This window comes from Nannospalax galili, unplaced genomic scaffold (assembly GCF_000622305.1).
Source record: "Nannospalax galili isolate Female #2095 unplaced genomic scaffold, S.galili_v1.0 scaffold741, whole genome shotgun sequence".
NCBI classification, from domain to species: Eukaryota; Metazoa; Chordata; class Mammalia; order Rodentia; family Spalacidae; genus Nannospalax; species Nannospalax galili.
Window position 1 is genome coordinate 343,912 of NW_008346093.1, and position 18,644 is coordinate 362,555.

General features: G+C 40.1%; 1 protein-coding gene across 4 annotated transcripts in view; it reads left to right on the forward strand.

Annotated features, from left to right (window-relative positions):
- Nucleotides 1–18,644, forward strand: part of LOC103741632 (zinc finger protein 81) — a 77,887-nt gene that overhangs the window by 5,910 nt on the left and 53,333 nt on the right. Inside the window, exon 2 of one of the 4 annotated variants that reach the window (XM_029568043.1) lies at nt 8,929–9,055. The exons of the other annotated variants lie outside the window; for them this stretch is intronic. The gene's annotated coding sequence lies outside the window, so the exon portion shown is untranslated. The remainder of the gene's footprint in view (nt 1–8,928; nt 9,056–18,644) is intronic. 4 annotated transcript variants of the gene reach the window in all.

Genomic DNA, 18,644 nt, shown 5'->3' on the forward strand with positions numbered 1-18,644 from the left:
AACTATTTACCTCAGAGTGGCTGAGAAGCAGAGAAAGAGAGTTACTTTTTAAATTTTTGTAACACTTGGTTATCGACAAATACAATTTCATTTTAAGGGCTGGAAAGATGGCTCAGCAGTTAAGAACACTGTTCTTGCAAAGGCTTGGGTTCGAATCCCAGCACCCACATGGCAGCTAACAACTGTCTGTCACTCCAGTTCCAGGGGATCCGACAACCTCTTCTGTCTTCTGAGGGCATTGCACGACATGGGTGCACTTACCTACATGCAGGTAATACACACATACACATAAAAATGATAAAATATTTTAAAAACTTTTGTTTCATAGATACTATAATGCTAACCTCTTGAGTCTTTACAGATTTAGAAAAGCAACTGAAGGACATGCAAGCACACCCAAAAGAGTGAGGATGGTAAATCCTCATCTGTGGTCAGAGACGTTTTTTCTGCAATAGGAGGCAGTTACTATACAGATTCATAACTGGCCAAAGTGCTGAGAGTAAGTAACTGTTGACTGCTTACTGCTAAATGGGACATCTGTATCACCTCCTCTAAGGCCTTGAACTCAGAACGTATCTGACAATGACCTTGAATTTCTGATCTTCCTGCCTCCACCTCTTGAGTGCTGGGTTTATAGACATGAACCATCATGCTTGACTTATGTGTTGTTGGAGATAAAAACCCCGGGTTTTCATGTATATCAGGCAAGCACTCAATAACTGAGCTACATCTCCATTCCTATGTTAAAATTTATTTTTAAAGTTTTGTAGTTTTATATTTAAATCTGTATTTTTTGAGACCAGATCTTGTTATGTAGCACAGGCTAGCCTCAAACTCATGATACTCCTGCCTTAGCCTCCCAAGGGCCACCATGTTCTGCTCTATGGTCTGTTTTATAAAAAGATTTATTTTAAGATTTATTTTTGTTGTCTTTAAGTGTGTCTATGCGTGGTATGTGCACATAAGTGCAGAGGCCATAGATCTTGGATTCCCCCTAGAGCTGAAGTTACAAGTGGTTGTGAGCTGCCAGATATGGGTGCTGGAAACTGAGCTCTGGTCTTCTGCAAGAGCAGTATACACTCTTAATTGCTAAGCCATCTCTCCAGCCCCCTATGGTCTGTTTTTAAAAACAGCTGTAGGAGCTGGAGAGATGGCTCAGCTGTTCAGAGCACTTTCCGTCATTGCAGAAGACCTGGGTTCTGTTCTCAGTATCCACATAATGGCTCATTACCACCTGAAACTCTAGTTCCAGGGAATCTGATATCCTCTGTGGGGTCCTGCACACATGTGGTAAACATAAAATTCATGCAGGCACACACAAATAAATCTTTTTAAAAACAGTGTGAGGCTGATTATAGCAGCACACACCATTAATCCCAATAGAGGCAGATAGATCTACATATCTACATATTGAGTTCCAGGGCAGCTAGGGCTACATAGTGAGACCCTGTCTCAAAACAAAAACAGCAACAAAAAATCTTTTTGAGCTAGGTCTTGTCACACAGGGTTTTTTTTAACTTTTTCAAAAACTTTATTGAGAATTTCATACATGCATATAAGGTGTTTTGATCAAATCCATACCCACTCCCTTCCCTCCCAACATTTTCCCCCTCTGAAGAGGTAGCCCTAAAATCTTTTAAGAATTAGATACAGGCTCCCAAATACTTTTTGACATTTTTGGCCTTTGAAACAGAGTGGTCACACAGGTTTTTAATCTCAGCTACTCAGGAGGTTTGGGAAGGATGATGGCAAGTTCAAGGCCTGAATGGAATACAGAATTGTCAAGGCCAGCCTGGACAATTTAATGAAACCCTGCTTCAAAATAAGAAGTAAAAAGAACTGGGTATATGCTCAGTGGTAGAGTGCTTGTCTAGCATGCATAAAGCTTTAGGCTAAATCTCCAGTACTACCCCCCGCCCCCCAAAAAAAGGTAGCACCGCAAAACCAGATTTATTGAGATGTAATTAATTCTGTTAGATTTCCAAACATTTGAAGTTTGCAGTCCAATGATGTTTAGCATATTCACAGAGTCATGGAAACATTTAATTTTAGGATATTTTAGTCACTAAAAATGGAATTTTCATGCCCACTCCTCGGTTCCTTCCTCCCACCCCAGTCCTGAGAAATAACAAATTTACTTCCTATCTCCATAGATCTGTGTATTCTGGACATTTCATAAAGTGGGATCATGTAATGTATGGCCTTTTATCTGGCTTCTTTGAGTTAGCATAGCATTTTATTTATTTATTTATTTATTTATTTATTTATTTATTTATTTATTTATTGAGGCAGAGCACCTCCTTATAGCCCCAGCTGTCCTGGCTGGCCTTGATCTTACAAGATCTCTACCTGCCTCTGCCTTCCAAGTACTGGGATTAAAAGTGTGTGCCACTTCCTTTTGGCCTCTGTGTTTTCTGATGACAAGTTCACTGTCATTCAATTTGGTCTTCCTGTCTAGATAAGGTATTATTTCTTCTTCTGCTTTTAAGAATTTTTCTTTGTCTTTAGTTTTCAGAAGTGTCACAATGATGTGTTTGGCATGGATTTCTTGGGGCTTATTTTCTCTAGGTTTTTCTCTTTTATATATACATTTATTTTATTGTTTAAAATTTCATACATGTGTATAGTATATTTGATCAAGTCCACCCCTATTCTCTTCCCTCCAATTCTTTCCCTGTTATTCCCACTACTTTTACCTCCCAACTTCGTGTGCTCTTTTTTTAAAACCCACTGAGTCCATTTAGTGATGCCAGTATGTGCACGGATGTAGGGCCATCTACTAGAGGAGGCCTCTCTCCTATCTTTGCTGGGATTTTGATTGGCTTGATCTTTAGCAGGTCTTGTGCAGGCAGTCACAGTTGCTGTGAGTTCCTGTGTGCAACTGCACAGTCATGTCAAGCAAATACTGTTTTGCTGCAGATACCTACTACCTCTAGCTGTTAGTATCGTTCTGTCTCCTCTTTTGAAATGATCTCTGAGCCTTTGAGGGAGTGGGATGTGTATTAGTTACTTTTCTATTGCTGTGATAAACCACCATAAAGAAACTTATAGAAGGGAGAGTTTATTGGGCTTATGGTCCAGAGGTGTAAGAGACCTTCATGGTGGGGGCTGTATGGCAGGAGGCAGCCGGAGCAGAATGCTGAACATCTTCAAGCAGGTAGAGGAAGCAGAGAGACAGACTGGAAGTGCGATGAGGCCATATCCTCTCAAAGCCTGCCCCCAGAGACCTGCTTCCTCCAGCAAGGCCATACCTCCTAGAGGTCATGACCTTGACTAAACAGAGCCACCAACGGGTGAAACCTATGGGGGACAGTCTTATTCAAGCCATAACATTTCTCTCCCCATAGGTGCATAATCACATCATAATGCAAAATGCATTTAATCCAACCTTAAAACTATTCAGAAGTCCAGAGCCCAGGGGCTGGAGAGATGACTCAGTGGTTAAGCACACTGGCTGCTCTTGCAGAGGACCCCGGTTTGATTCCCAGCACCCACATGGTGGGTAACAATCATGCATAACTCCAGTTCCAGGAGAATCCGACACCACCTTCTGACTCCCCAGGGATTGCATGTCAAGGGTGTATTTACACACATGCAGACACACTCATACACATAAAATTTTTTAAAAAGTCCAGAGTCCAGAGTCTCTTTGTAAACATAAGACACTCTTAACTGTAACTCCCTGCAAAATCAAAAAGCAAATTACATTCATCCAACATAGGATGGAACCAAATACACATTCTGATAGAATGTGTAAATTGCAGGAGAGTCATAAACTTCATTAGAGGAAGCCATGAAAACAAATTCCTTAAAGTGAGTAACTGGCCCTAAATTGGCATCCTGACCTTGCTGAAGTCTTATATCACCTGGTCACTCCCTGGCATGAGAGAGACTGTTTATGGAACCAACCCTGTCTCCTTTAGTGCCATAGATAACTAGCTTGCCCTACCTGAGAAAATAATCTTAGGAAGAGGACCCTCAGTCACTCCAAGGACATCAGACTTTGACACTGAGTTAACTCCTGCAAGCGCAGCAGTGTCTGATAACTTTCTTATAAAAATCTCAAGGTCTTTTCACTAGGTTGCAGATGCTAGGTTCTGAGGCGGCCTCTGCCCCTCACTATGGATTCTCCTAATAAAAGAAGACATAGTCCTTGCCTGTTTCAGGTTCTGGCTCTGGTTCTTATTTCTTATCTTTAAACTCCTTCCTTTTCTATCCTCATAAATCTAACACATTCTCATTCTAAAAGGGAGGAATGGGGACATATTGAAATACCTGACCAAAGAAAGACCAGAGTCAAGCAGGGAAAACACCAAATCCTATAACTTCATGTCCAATATTTGGGGCTTTGCTTCTAAAGGGCTTAGGTAATTCTGCCCTGCCAGCTTTGCTACCTTGGTGATAGGATTCAAATCCAGGCAACTCCAGACCCAGAAGCCATAAGGCCCCTAAGAGGAACTGAGTCAACCAACTCCCAGCCACCTGCAAGTTAACAAAAGCAGCCCCAGGAAATTAATGATCAATATATTGTGATCACTAGAGCATGCTCCACAGGCTGACAAACAGGTTTCCCAAGTCCTTAGCTGCAGTTAGTTCTTGGAACTCCGTAATTGTAGAAAACATGTTTTACAGTAGATGGTTTCCTCGATAAGTTTCACCAGGTACAGACTGCATGCCTTCCCTGAGCAAGCAGCCCCCAAAACAGTCCCAAACAGCAGAAAAATATTCTCTTTTTCTTCATTCTGTCCCTTTATAAGCTACCCCTCTGCAGCCATTAGCTGCTGGTTCTTCCTCACACCCGAGTTGAGGACCAGCCTCGCCAAACCCGTTAAACTCTCACTTTTCCAGAGTCCTCTTTGTTTCTGTTTCTCAGAGATCCTGACCCCTGCCACCTTTTTATCTAACACTTGGGCTGGTACCACTCTGTATATACAGCTCTCTTTGCCGATGTCTCATGGCTCTGACATTTCCTACATCTTGGGGTCTCCATGGTCAACCAGGTTTGACTTTACAGCTTCACACGTACATTGCTTGGCCTTAGTGGCTCTCTGAAACTTCAGAGGAAGAATCGACGACCTCCTCAAGTCTTAGATCTTTCATGCCTCTAAAGCCAGCACCACTGCCAAGTTTAGCTGCTCTCTTGGGGTGGCCTTTGGCCCTCTTCATTCACATTATCAGCAGCTTCTGTATGTTATGGATTTTTAGGAGTGGAAACCCCTTTAAGGCCTCTTTTACAAGTTGGTAGCTTAGCTGGCTGAGGGTCTTGCCCTGAGGGTACTCTTTCCATTGTTTAAGTGCAAATCTGAAGCCCTCTCCTTGATGGTCGTAATCTCTTTAATATTGGGAGTGTCTCTTCCTGGATAGGCCTTGGCTGTAACATTAAGCTGCCAGCTCTCCTTCCCTTTCCCTCTCCAAATTGTACATTTTATGTTTCATTCTGCCCAAATGGGGCTCTTTTTCATTGTAGATATGTATAAAATTCACCATTAACAATGAGCTGTCTTGAAATTTCTGCCATCAAAGAAATGAATCCATTACTTTTTAATTAAGTCTCAGGCAACTTAGGCCTTGGGCAGATGGAAAGCAGATTCTTTGCCTAAGTATCCCAGGTGCTGTTTAAGTCCTTGTTTCCCTCTGGAACTACACTGCTCTCAGTGCTATGTTCTTCCAGGGTCTCACTAGACCAGCACATCAACTTTGCTTGTAACATTCAACCAATTTTCTAGAAAGTCCAATCTTTCAAAATCTTCCCTTTTTCTCCATATACATGGTGAGTTTCTTCACAGAAACAGCCCACTCTTAGTACCAACTTCTGTATTAGTTACTTTTCTCTTGTGAAAAACCACCATGATCAAGGAAGCTTGCACAAGGAAGAGTTTATTTGGTTTATGGTTCCAGAGGGAAGAGTCCATCGTGGTAGAGGAGGCAGACTCTTCATTGGCTTAGCTTTTCCTGAGTCATCCATACTACAAGAGGAGCTCTTCAGTAGTGTAGCTGCCCATAAGTTATCCAGGGGATTTTCCATTGGTGTAGTTGCCTTTGAGTTACTTATACTCCTGTAAGTAATCCCTGTAAACTCATTGCTTTAAGCTGGACTTGGACAGAATTCTTTCTTTAGTGCCCAATCAGGGGCCAATGAGTGGGAGTAGAGTATACCTGGGAACATGCACTGTGGCCATCTTCTTCTATGTGATGTGGTGCTATGGTGGTAGTTGTATGGCCCCTGCTATGGGTGGTAAAACATGCAACTGAATCTGAGCTGTCTGCTTGCCTACTTAAGGAAGGAGTTAAAATGGAAAAGGAGCTACCTTTAATCCCAGCACTCAGGAGGCAGAGGCAGAGGCAGAGGCAGGCACTCACTCTGTGAATTCAATGATAGTTTGGTCTGTATAAGCAAGTTAAGGCCAGCCAGGGCTACATAGAGAGACACTATCTAGTAAATAAATAAATAAATAAATAAATAAATAAATAAATAAATAAATAGGCTGAGAGATGGTGCAGTACTCTTTGCTCTTGCAACTCTTGCAGAGGACCCAGGTTCACTTCTCAGCATCCATATGGCAGCTAACAACTGTCCATAACTCTAGTTCCGGGGGATACAATGCCCTCTTCTGGCCTCCGTGAGAATTGCATGACGTGTGCATTTACATGCAGATAAAACACTCATATCCATAAAATTAAAAAATAAAATAAATTTTAAGAATTAGGAAATGGACATGCAGTGGGTATCATTCATGTCACCTCTGATTTGGTGGATAAACTGGATAAAAAGGAGGGTGCAATAGAGGTGTTAGCTTGCTGATTCTTATGGCGGTGGGAAACGAGTACAAACTAGATTTGTGCAAAAGAAGCTTTCTTGTGCCTGTCCTATACCTATAGATTACTGCTGCTGAGGCATGGTGACACATGCCTTTAATCCCAGCACTCGGGAGGCAGAGGCAGGTGGATCTCTGTGAATTCAAGGCCACCCTGGTCTACATAGCGAGTTCCAGGCTAGTTGGGGCTACAGGGAAACCCTGTCCCAAAAAGAAATAAAAAAGGAAAGAAAGAAAAAAGATGGATTAATGCTGCTGTCCATGATAGTGAAAGGACACTGCTTTTTACAGCAGGCAGTGGTTACTGTGGAGATTCCTAATTGATTGAACTACTAAGAATGTTTCTGTTGCTGTAGTCTATATTGCTGCTGTGGCATAAGTACCCTAAGTGGTAGAAAATAATCATACCTCTATATCACCCTCTCTAAGTCTCAGGGAGCATTCAGGATGAAAAGGCAGAAAGAATGTGAGAACCAGAAAAAGGGGTAGAGTGTTGTGTAGCTGTTTACACTGGGTTGGGCATGACTTGCTACCTTGAGTCAGAGCAGCTGTGATCACTCCTATGAAACCCTCATGAGATCAGGCCTATTAATATTCCCTCATGGAAGGAGTAGGGAGGCATATGAGGTGCTCAGGGACTTTGGGAATTTATCCTCATTAAGAGACCCTCATGGGATCAGACCTATTAACATTGCTTTGTAAAGAGATTTGGGCATCTTATAAGGTTCACAAAGGTTATAGGTCTCAAAAGATCTTTACAAAGCCCCACTTTCTGCAAGGTTATACAAAAGGTAAAAAAAAAAAAATGGACTGGGGTCTTTGGTTGTATAACTGCCTGTACATTTCCTGGGAGACTCAAGTAGCACAGCTTCTCCTGAAATCAGTCATGCTGTAAGTGGGACTCTCCAGTAGTACAACTTTTTGTGAGTTTTCCATCCTGCTAATGGGACTATTCAGTGATATAGTTGTCTATCAGTTGCCTAGGGGATTTCTCTCAGTGGTGAATCTGCTATTGAGCCGCCCATGCTCCTGTAAGTAATTCAATAAACTAATATTTTCACCAAACTGAACTAGGACGGAATCCTGGGCCCATCCTCTCTTACTGGAATGACTAGATATTTCTTTGCATCTCCCCATGAAAATTATTATGACAATCAGCATTTTCTATGTGTGTAGGTAGTGTGAATGGGATTGATTTCATGATTTCCTTCTCAGTAAATTAATTATTGGTATATGGAAAATCCATTAATTTTTGAATGTTGATTTTGTTTTCTTTACTGAATTTATCAGTTCTAATAGTCTTTTGTAGGAGTCTTTAGGTTTTTCTGTGTATAGAACCCTTTCATCTACAAACAAGGATAATTTGACTCCCCCCTTTCTTATTTGCTTTGTCTCGTCAAACTTTTATTTTGTTTACTTTCTGGTGTGTGTCTCTTGTAGTTTTTGAGAGCCAGGCATATATAGAATAGTAGGTAATGAAATAAATATCATTTTCTTAGGATTAGATAGTAGGTGTTTCCTTTTGATGGGGCTTTTGTGTGGAGATTTTCATTTGTCTAATCGGGAACTGATTTATATTTGCTATTTTTAAATTCTCCTGGTGCTATCTTGTCCTTGTCTTCCCACTTGGCTTTGGATCTTCCCTGTGTAATGATTCTCAAAGACATTCATTCTCTCTCATAATTCTCCCAGCTTTATCCCAGTTTCTTTTGCTTACTAGTGAAGTGGCCAGGCTGGGTGTGAGGGGACTCTCTGATACCTTTTTTGGTCTGGCCTTGAACTCACAGAGATCCACATGCCTCTGACTCCCAAGTGCTGGGATTGAAGGCGTGCACCACCATGCCCAGCCTGAAGCTGCCTTTTGACAGGCACTGTGGACCTGTGTTGAGGATAGAGGAAAAGCAGAGCTTAATTCTTCTGTTTCCTTTCCCCTGGTTGTAGTAAAATCCCTCCAGTGTCTATAGGGTATTGGCTTTGGTTCATTTCCCCTCAGAGAGTAAGCCTTTTGTTCTGTGAGAAGTGAGCCTGGAGGGAATACTTGACAATGGTTTCTCTTTGTCTTCCTAACCATCACCCTGAAAAGACTTTTCTTTTTACTCTTCTACTTTAACAGCTTTGTGGGGTTATTGGAGGTAAAACCTGCAAAGGGATAGAAATCTAGGTCTGCAGTCCCTCAGAACTTCATACTGTCACACTAGCCTACACCTGACCCTTAGAAATTCATCTGGCATCTGCCCCAGGTAAGCAAATGCTCAGGTCCTGCTTTTCCCTGAAGGTACCTAACTCTTCATGTTTTATGATAGATGTTTATTGTGTGACTTCATTTTTCTAATGAACTCAAGAAAAGTTGTTAATTTCCAACTTGTCTGGAATTTTTTTCTTGTTGTAAGGATAGGAAAAATGTGTTTTCTACTTCTATTTGACTCTAAGCTGATATTAAAATATAAAAATATGTAAATATAAAAAATTTAAAAATATTTTTGAAATTACTGCCTCACAAATACTTCATCTCACCTCACACGCCTCACATCATCTCAGTGGTTTGGGGGCACTAAATCTTTGAAAACTTGGAGATCCTCCTTATAATAGTATTTACTCTTGTACTGAAAGGCCCCCTTCCCTAGCACCCCCTTCTGATTCAGGTCCCCTTCCCTAGCACCCCCTTCTGATCTGTGGTTTTGCACAAGCCTAGGAAAACCATGGACACTACAGCAGGCCAGAAGTCAAAATGGCATAGCTAGTTTGTATGTTGTATGTTAGAACTTTCGGTGCGCTTATTTGTACTAATTAGTGTTACTGAAATTTTTGGGGTTCCTTTGTGGCAGATGATACAAGAGAAAATTGGGTCCCCTTTCAGGGTTCTTAGCCTCATTCATAAAAGGTTTTAAGAATGGACTCAAATGGAAGCTTTAGGACAATTTTATTAGAGTGTAAAGAAAATTCCTCAACAGCTATCCTGAGGAAGAGAATGGAGAAGGGAGGAGGGAACCCATAAAGCCAAGCTGGTTTAGAGTCAGCATGGAGGTCAGACACATAGCAGACTAGCAACCACAAGGTGGGGAAGGAAAAAGAAGCTTTGCTTAGAAGTTTTAAATAAAGAATAAGAAAGCCTAAACTGTTGGAGCAGCCCAAAACATTAGGGAAAACATGCTTAAAAAGAGATATAAAGAAGAAAAGGAGAAAGTGGATAGACTTGTGGAAAGCTGCATGTCTATGGCCCAGTCTGTAAGCACTGCACTAGAAGGTGGGGTTTCTGGGCAGGAAAAGTTCACATAAGGTAAACCTTACTTTCTTAGGGGTCCTATGTCCAGATGATTGACCAGCAAAACTAGAAAATTGGGTCTTTATCCAGGCCAGAGATTTTATTCTCTTGTCCAGTTTTTCTCTTAAAGGGCTTTTTTTTGGTTCCACCATTTTGGAATGGTGTCCTTCAGATATAGATGAGAATGAGAATGCCACCTTGTTTATTTCACCAAAGGAGTCAGGGGACAGTGACATCTTCTCTGGAATAAAGCATGTTTGGACCTGAGCTATAGAGATCCATGTTACTTTTAGAAGCTGAAATGTCTCTTTGTATATGACATGAGGGCAAGACAACAAAATTTCCTCTTAAGAGATATAAGTGTAGGAAGGGGGTGAAAATTCAGAATGGACCCATCCTTTTCTGAGTTATAGTACTGGATGAAATGAGGAAAGCCAGGTGGAGATAGTAAGCCTCTTGGAGACACTATTGGAAAAGAAGAGGGAGATAACATGGTGATTCACTTCTGGTAAGTAATCCTAGTGGTAGTGGAGGAGTTTGGGTGGGACAATCACTGTGTGGGTAATACCACTGGAAAAGAGATAGGAGATGTCAAAATGGTAATGTTTTACCCATGAGTGCTACCACAGGCAGATGGAAAGGAAAGTCAAAATGAAGGGGAACAAACAAGCTTAGAGGTTTATCTGTTATTCAGCAAACATTTACTGACTCTATGCATAGTTCTAAACATTTTATATTTACCTAATTTATTACTCCAAGGCATCTCGATTTTGTGGTACAGTTACAATTGCTTTCTGCCAATCCAGATTAGAAAGAAATATACTCAAATTTTCTTCTAATATTTTCACACTTAGATCAAGCCAGTTTAGAGTTTGTGTGTATGGTATAAGGTGTGGATCCAATTTAATATGTTTCTACATTTTTTTGTGATAGGATCTTGCCATATAGCATAGGCTGGAATTGAAGTTACTGTGTACTCCAGTCTTGCCTTGAACTTAAAATCTTTCCCCAGCCTCTCAACTTCTGGCATTGGAGGTATAAGCTACCATGTCTAGCTTAATCTGTTTGTTAATGACCATGTTTAATGGGTCATTAACAAACCAAAAATATATAGCCACAGAACTCAGGAATGTGACCTTTGTTTGAAAAAGAATCTTTGCATATGTAATTAATGATCTTGAGGAAGGGCCGTTCTGGATTTAAAAAAATGGGCCCTGAATCCAATGACAAGTATCCTGATAATAGAAAAAGGAGAAAGACCTAGGTGGTGTGAAAACAGACAGAAATTAGAGTTATTTTTATGGTTTATATATGAAGTATCTCCCAGAAAGACTCATGTGCTTGATCCTCAAATCACTATTTGAGAAGTGATTGGATGAGGATTCTCATTTCCTCAATGGATTAATTCATTGATGAGTTCATAGCTGAATGGCTCTTAGGAGATGAAAGCTAGTTGGAGGAAGTATATCACTGGAAGGCATGCCTTCAAAGGGTATTATTGTTCTTATACCCTCTCTGTTTCTTGGCTGCCACGAAGTAAGTAGCTTTCTTTCATGACGATCTTCTGTCATCATCTTTCTGCCTTGCCAACAAGCCCCAAAGCAAAAGAACCAGCTGGTCATGAAATGAAATCTCTGAAACTGTTAACCTAAACAAATCTTTTATCCTTTAAGTTGTTTTTCTCAAGTATTTTGTCACAGCAATGAAAAACAGACTAATATAGTGATACGTTTATTAGAGGGCTAGGGTGGTAGCTTAGTGGTAGAATATTTATCTACATGCTTGAAGATTCCCAGAACTATGCAAATACAAATCAAGGAATATCAAGGATTGCTGGTGCTCCTAGAAGCTAGAAGAGAGGCATAGAATAGATTGATAGAAATAGAATATAATGAAAATGCAAATGTTTGAGGAATAATAAGGATCTTTTGTTTTAATACTCTCTGGCAGGATTCTTCCACAAGCAGATGAGCCAAACAGCTATGGTAAATCACAAAACTGAAAATGAACCAAAGTGAAAAGGATAAATTCCAGGCAGCATCTTATTGTAACCTGCTATTTAAAAGAATCCTAGTGTTTTCATCTAAATAGGATATAAAACTCATTTCAGATTATTCTTACTACATCAGTCCTGCCTTCCAAGAACTCATATGTAACTGTGCTATAGCAATTGTTCCCAGGTATGTGTCTGATCTCAGAACACACAGATAATATAGTTATGATGTGACAGCCATGAATGGTGGGCTAATTTACATTGTTTACACTTCTATGACCAACGCTTAGGGGATGGTCAGCTTTTAAAAAAATGAATAGTATCTTCCTACCTGTCCCCCAACACATGTTAAAACAGAAGAGTATTTTGTTTCAGCTTTGTTTTTACTCAGTAATCCAATCAAGCATGCATGAGTTTGTTTGCAAGTGAAAGCTGTATAAACATTTTAAATATTTCAAATAAAATTATTTCATCTTACCCCAGTTAAAATGGCTAAGATCCAAAAGCCAAATGACAAATGCTGGCAAGGATGTGGGAAAACTGGAATACTTATTCATTGCTGGTGGGAGTGCAAAGTGGTATAGCCATTATGGAAGTCGGTGTGGAGATTACTCACAAAGCTTGAAATAGATTTACTACATGATCTAGCCACAGCACCCAAAGAACTCTGTAACCTACTACAGAGATACCTGTTCATCTATTTTCATTGCTACTCTATTTGCAATAGCCAGGGAATGGCTAGATGTCCATCAGCTGATGAGTAGATAATAAAAGTATGGTACATTTACACTGTAGACTATTATTCAGCTCTTAAAAAAACAAAATTATGAAATTTGCAGGTAAATGGATGGAAATAGAAACAATCATCCCGAGTGAGGTAACCCAGACCAGAAAGACAAATGTTGCATATTCTCTCTCATGAATAGATGCTAGCTTTGAATCTTTAGATATGTGTGTTTCACTTATATATACATGAGCTGTAGAACTGACAAGGAGAAATCAAGCTGGTGCTGACTTCAGAGCCTCTTCTCTACCGGCTAGCTTTCATAGTACTGGAAAGTACTATGCATGTTACCTAAAGAGAAAATTAATCATCATTCTTACCCAGCTGTGACTCCTATGAGTTACAACAACAACTTCCTTGGAAAGATATGACTCTGTTGCAATAGCAGCATGAATATTATGGGAGTAACCAGCCATTCTCTAATCAGATTTAAGATCCACTTCTTAGGATGAAGCCCACACCTGACATTGATACTAGGCTTAGGAATCTGAGGCTAGACAGGTCACAGGACATAGGAAAGAACTTAGTACTAGTTTTCTACTAAATCATTATTATATTAAACTGACTCCTAATGACTTATTGTTATACCCATAGATTAATGTATTTCTCAACTCTCATCAGAGAAGTTTCCTTATGCAGCACATGGTGACTAACACAGGAATGTATAATTGGCTAATGTGCAGAGAACAAGAGGCTACAGAGTGCTTATCCCTGAATAGGACACCTGTATCACTCTTCTGCCTCCCAAGGCTCAGGGATCATTGTGGAAGAGGGAGAAGAAAGAATGTAAGACCCAGAGGTGGCGGATGACTACATGGAAGTAGAGTTTTCCAGACAGCTGGTCAGTTACTTGTATGAATTTATAGCAATGGTGACAGCATGTAAAAGTCCTATGCAAGCTGAAATCAGACAAAATCACGTGGAGACATGGGGAAGTATGTCAGAAACCCCAAGCCAACCTAAGGAAAATTTGTCAACCCATGGCTGCTGGGAGGGGGATCCATAGTCTCTTTGAAAGATGGGACTCTTGGCAGATTAACCAGGATGGACCCACACTGAAAGACATTTGGGGATACAAATTAGACTCCATAGGTCTTTATCTATCTATCTATCTATCTATCTATCTATCTATCTATCTATCTATCTATCTATCTCTATTATCTATCATCTATGTACATTAAATTGGTCAGGAAACTAGTAAGGGGCTATGTGGGAGGAAGTCCTTCATGGGAGGGGAAATACAATATAGTAATATAAATAGGGAAAAGGGAGTAATGGAATAGTAAGGGTTAAATGGGGTGGGGGAATGGGAGGAGTGAATATGGGGAGGGATAACTAATGCTAAAGGCCTTACTCCAGCTCAGGGAATTGGGCCTGAAATTTAATCATAGGAAAATATAATACATCCTCTCTGTCTCTCATTATACTACAGTATAATAATAGTATAACAGTGAATTGCAGCTGAAAAAGCTTCAATACACAGACTACTTACTGAGGGAGTTCTTAGGGAAGCCCAAAGATGCCAGGAGAGGGTAAAAAAGAACACTAGAGGAATCTGGTCTTTGGCATGTATGCATTAAACATAGATCAGCTCTTAGATCAACAGCAAATCTCACTAAAATCCCATATACATCAAATACCTAATATTTCATATCCAGTTGTCAATAAAAGTCACCAAAGTATTCCAAAAGGCAAAAAATTAAAACAGTCTGAGGAGACAAAATCAGCATCAGAACCAGACTCATATGACACAGATTTTGAAATTATCATGTAGGGAATTTGATATGTTAAAGACTGTAACAGAAGCCATAGACAGCAGGCTAAAACAGATGAGTTATGTAAGAAGAGATGTGGGAACCCTAAGAAAGAATCTAAAGGAAATGATAGAAATGAAAACCATTTTAACAGAAATTAATAATGCTTTTCATGGGCTCACAAGTACACTGGACACAATAGAGGACAGAAACAGTAAGTTTGAAAAATGTGAATAGAAAACTTCCATGGCAAAAATACAAGGGGGAAAAATGAGACTAAACAGAACAGAATATCCAAGAACTGTGAAATAATTACAAAGCATGTAATATATATATAATTAAAAGCAGAGAGAGAAAAGGAGAAAAAGGTGTAGTTGAAGAAATAAAGCAGGCAAGTAATTCCATAAAATTTGTTGCAGGAATCGAACTGCAGCCCCAGCGAGTAGAGTAAGTACCAAAACAACTTGTGTCCTGATGTATGAGAATGAAACTGAAGAAAATCAGTGACAAAGAAAATTTTGAAAGAGTCTAGAGGGAGAAAAAAAACCTTGAAACTTCATGCTGAAAACGATTCAAACAATAAAAGAGTGGAATGAAATATTTAAAGTTACAAATGTAAAACCCCAATAATTAAAAGAGAATGATAAATAGACTTTGTGATACAAAAATTCACAGATGGTTCCTGGAGATGTAACTCAGTTATAGAGCATTTGCCTAGCACACACAAAGCCCTAGGTTCCATCCCTAGCGCCACAGAAGCAAAACCCAAAGCAAATGAACAAGACCAAGGGAATTTATTGCCATTAGGTCTGCCTTGCAACAAATGTTAAAAGAAGTTCCTCATATAGAAGTAAAATAACATTAGAAACTTAGGTCTTTAAAATGAAATGGAGATCTTTTTTAAAGATTAAAACCTCATTCAATTTTATGTCTTAATAGAGTTTATACTAAGTACAATAATGTATAACTGTATTAATTGAACCCTGTGAATCTAAAAATTTACAGCCAATTTTGAAATAGATACATCTTTGTTCTGGAAACTGTTATTGACTATGTCAATGCTGTTGTAATAAAATACTTCTACTAATTATGTGGTTATTAAATAAATTTTAAAAAATTAAAAAAGAAACGGGTCTGCATAAAGAAATGACAAGTGGCAGAGAACAAACTAAAGTTCAAATATTTTAGTTTTTCTTGCATTACTTATACAAATTACTTTTGTAACAGTGTTTCATGCAGAGATACCTACAGAGGCTTTTGGGAAGAAAATAAAGAAAATGTTAAGAAAAGTAGGCATGGTGGCACCACCAGTAATTCCAGTAATTAATAGGCTGGGGCAAGAGGACCATAAGTTCCAGTTCAACTATATAGTTTAAGGCCAGCCTGGGATGCATATTGAGATTCTGTCTCAAAACAACAGCAATAAGAACAACAAACCAAGTAAACAAAAATATCAGCAAAAGCAAAAGTTAAAAAATGAAATGACTTTGGCTGGACATGTATCTCAGTGGCAGAGTGCCTGCGTGTATGTGTGCAAGGTCTGCACTCACTGCTATAGGAAAAAAAGAGACTTTGCTGTGTGCATTTTGCACCCTCTACATTGTGACTATATAGTAGAAATAAAGTAGCTGAGAAGTAGATATAACTGCATCATCAGCTGAACCACTCAGTGAGCAAACAGTACATGAATAAAGATACTTTTTAATAGAAAGGAAGACTGGGAAGAAAAGGGAGCATGAGGAAGAGCTTTAGAGTAGTCCAGGTAAGAAATGCCATTGAAAAGGGGCCATTTGAACAGATGCCTGAGTGACAGCATGAGGTGATTGCGCCACAGAGCCACAGCATCTTTGGGAGGAGCAGCAATGTCAAGGCCACAGAGCTCCTGCTCCCTGATTGTCTCACCAGTAGGTGGCATCTCTGGTCTGAGACCAAAGATTTTCTTTACATTTGATGTTTAGTTTTTGGGGGGCTGGAGATTTGGCTCAGCAGTTAAGAGCACTGGCTACTCTTGCAGAGGACCCGGGTTCAATTCCCAGCACCCACATGGCGACTAACAACTATCTGTAACTCCAGTTCCAGGGTATCTGCCTTCTTCTGACCTCCTTGGGCATTGAATGGCATGAGACACTTACGTACATGCAGGCAATACAGTCATACACATAAAATAAAAATAATAAAAGATTTAAATGTTTAGTTAGTTTTAATAATACAGTTCACACTTATGCACATTTGACCAAAAGCAAATACATGCCTTGACAGCAACCTCTACCTATCTAAGCTGTGTCCCCCCTACCCCCTGTGAGTTGCCCTGCCTGTCCTCAACTAAGGTAATCTTGAATCCCAATTTCACCAATTTTTTTTGGTCTTTTTGAGACAGGGTCTTTCTGTAGCCCCAGCTGGCCTGGAACTCAACTATGTAGACCAGGCTGGCCTTGAACTCACAGTGATCCACCTGACTTTGCCTCCCGAGTGCTGGGATTAAAGGCATGTGCTACCACGCCTGGCTTTTGTTTTCTTTTTTATATAACTTTATTGCAAATAGAGAAATTCCTAGTTTGTTCTTTATTTTAGTGGCATAAGATGTATTACATTTACATGTATTTATTGTTTGGGGGGTATGTGAAGCCTTAGGGGATGGCTACAATTACAGTCCCAAGAAACCTATACTTCAACCTACATTAAATCACCTCAAAATACTTTTCTCAGGTGAGGATTCAGAAAGGCCTTCAGCAGGACACACATCCTTTTACTTCTAACAAAAGGATTCCCTGTAGGAAAAGCTAATTGAACCTAGTTTTGAAGAATGAACAGGAGATGGCAGCTGAAAGGCAGTGAGACTTCTTCACCTTCTGTTGCAATGACATATCCCAGAAGGGTAGGGGCACTTCCAGCATTCCACGTGGGAATTGATAAGGGTCAGCAAACTGCTTAAAGGGCAGAATCGGAGTCTTATGTTAAAGCTACATTTGCAAAGAGCACCATCAACAACGTAACTTTGAGAAAATAAAAACAATTTCCTAAAGATGTTTTTTAAATACATTGTGTCTCTCTCGGTGGTGGTGGTGGTGATTTGTGTGTGTGTGTACATCCTCAGGTGTGAAGGTTTGAGGAAAATTTTCAAGAATTGATTCTCTTTTTCCTTTTTTTTTTTTTTTTTTTTTTTTTTTTGGTCTTTTTGAGGCAGGGTCTCCCTGTAGCCCCAGCGGGCCTCGACTTCACAGAGATCCACCTGCCTCTGCCTCCCAAGTGCTCGGATTAAAGGCCTGCGCCACCATGCCTGGCATTGATTCTCTTTTTCCATCTTGGGTTCAGGGATTGAACTCAGGTTATCAGTCTTGGTTGCAAGCACCTTTACCTGCTGAGCCATCTCACTGGCCCCTTAAAGATATTTTTCTGGATAAGATATTAGACTAAGGACTCATTAAAATTATTGGTCCAGGCCAGCTGGGGCTACAGGGAGACGCTGTCTCAAAAAGACAAAAAAAAAATATTGTATTGGTACAAACATTTATTTTAGTTGCAGTAGACCAGCCAAGCCCCATAAGTGTAGCAGCTTTTGGGAACTTAATGATTTCCATACCCCTCCCCTTCCTCTTGTGGCACCTCCTAGGAATATTTGCACCCCTCCGATTTCTCCCTCTTGTACCTTGTGGTATCTTCCAGCCTGAATTCACCCCACTTCCCACCCTGTAGTATCTGCCAGTAGACAGCTGTAGGCGCCTGTGTCTAAGGGACCCTTAGATGCTCCACTGGTATTTTGCAGATTGTGGAGTTCAGATTCAAAGATCTCCAGTAAGCCCAGAAAGGTCTTCACTCCTGTTCCCCGCTAGCAACACAGCTCTACATCTCTGCTCTGTGAGTTTACAGACATCCTTCTCTGTGGTACTAAATAAACCGTCTTCCAACACCCTGTAGCTAGTGGAGAAGCGAGGCCCAGGCTCCACCAGGTTCCTCTTGTATTTATGTCCCACAATAGCTCCTGGGTACGCTGGGTATGAAGGGTCTCCAGGTTATGAGAATCTTGGAAAGTGGTTTG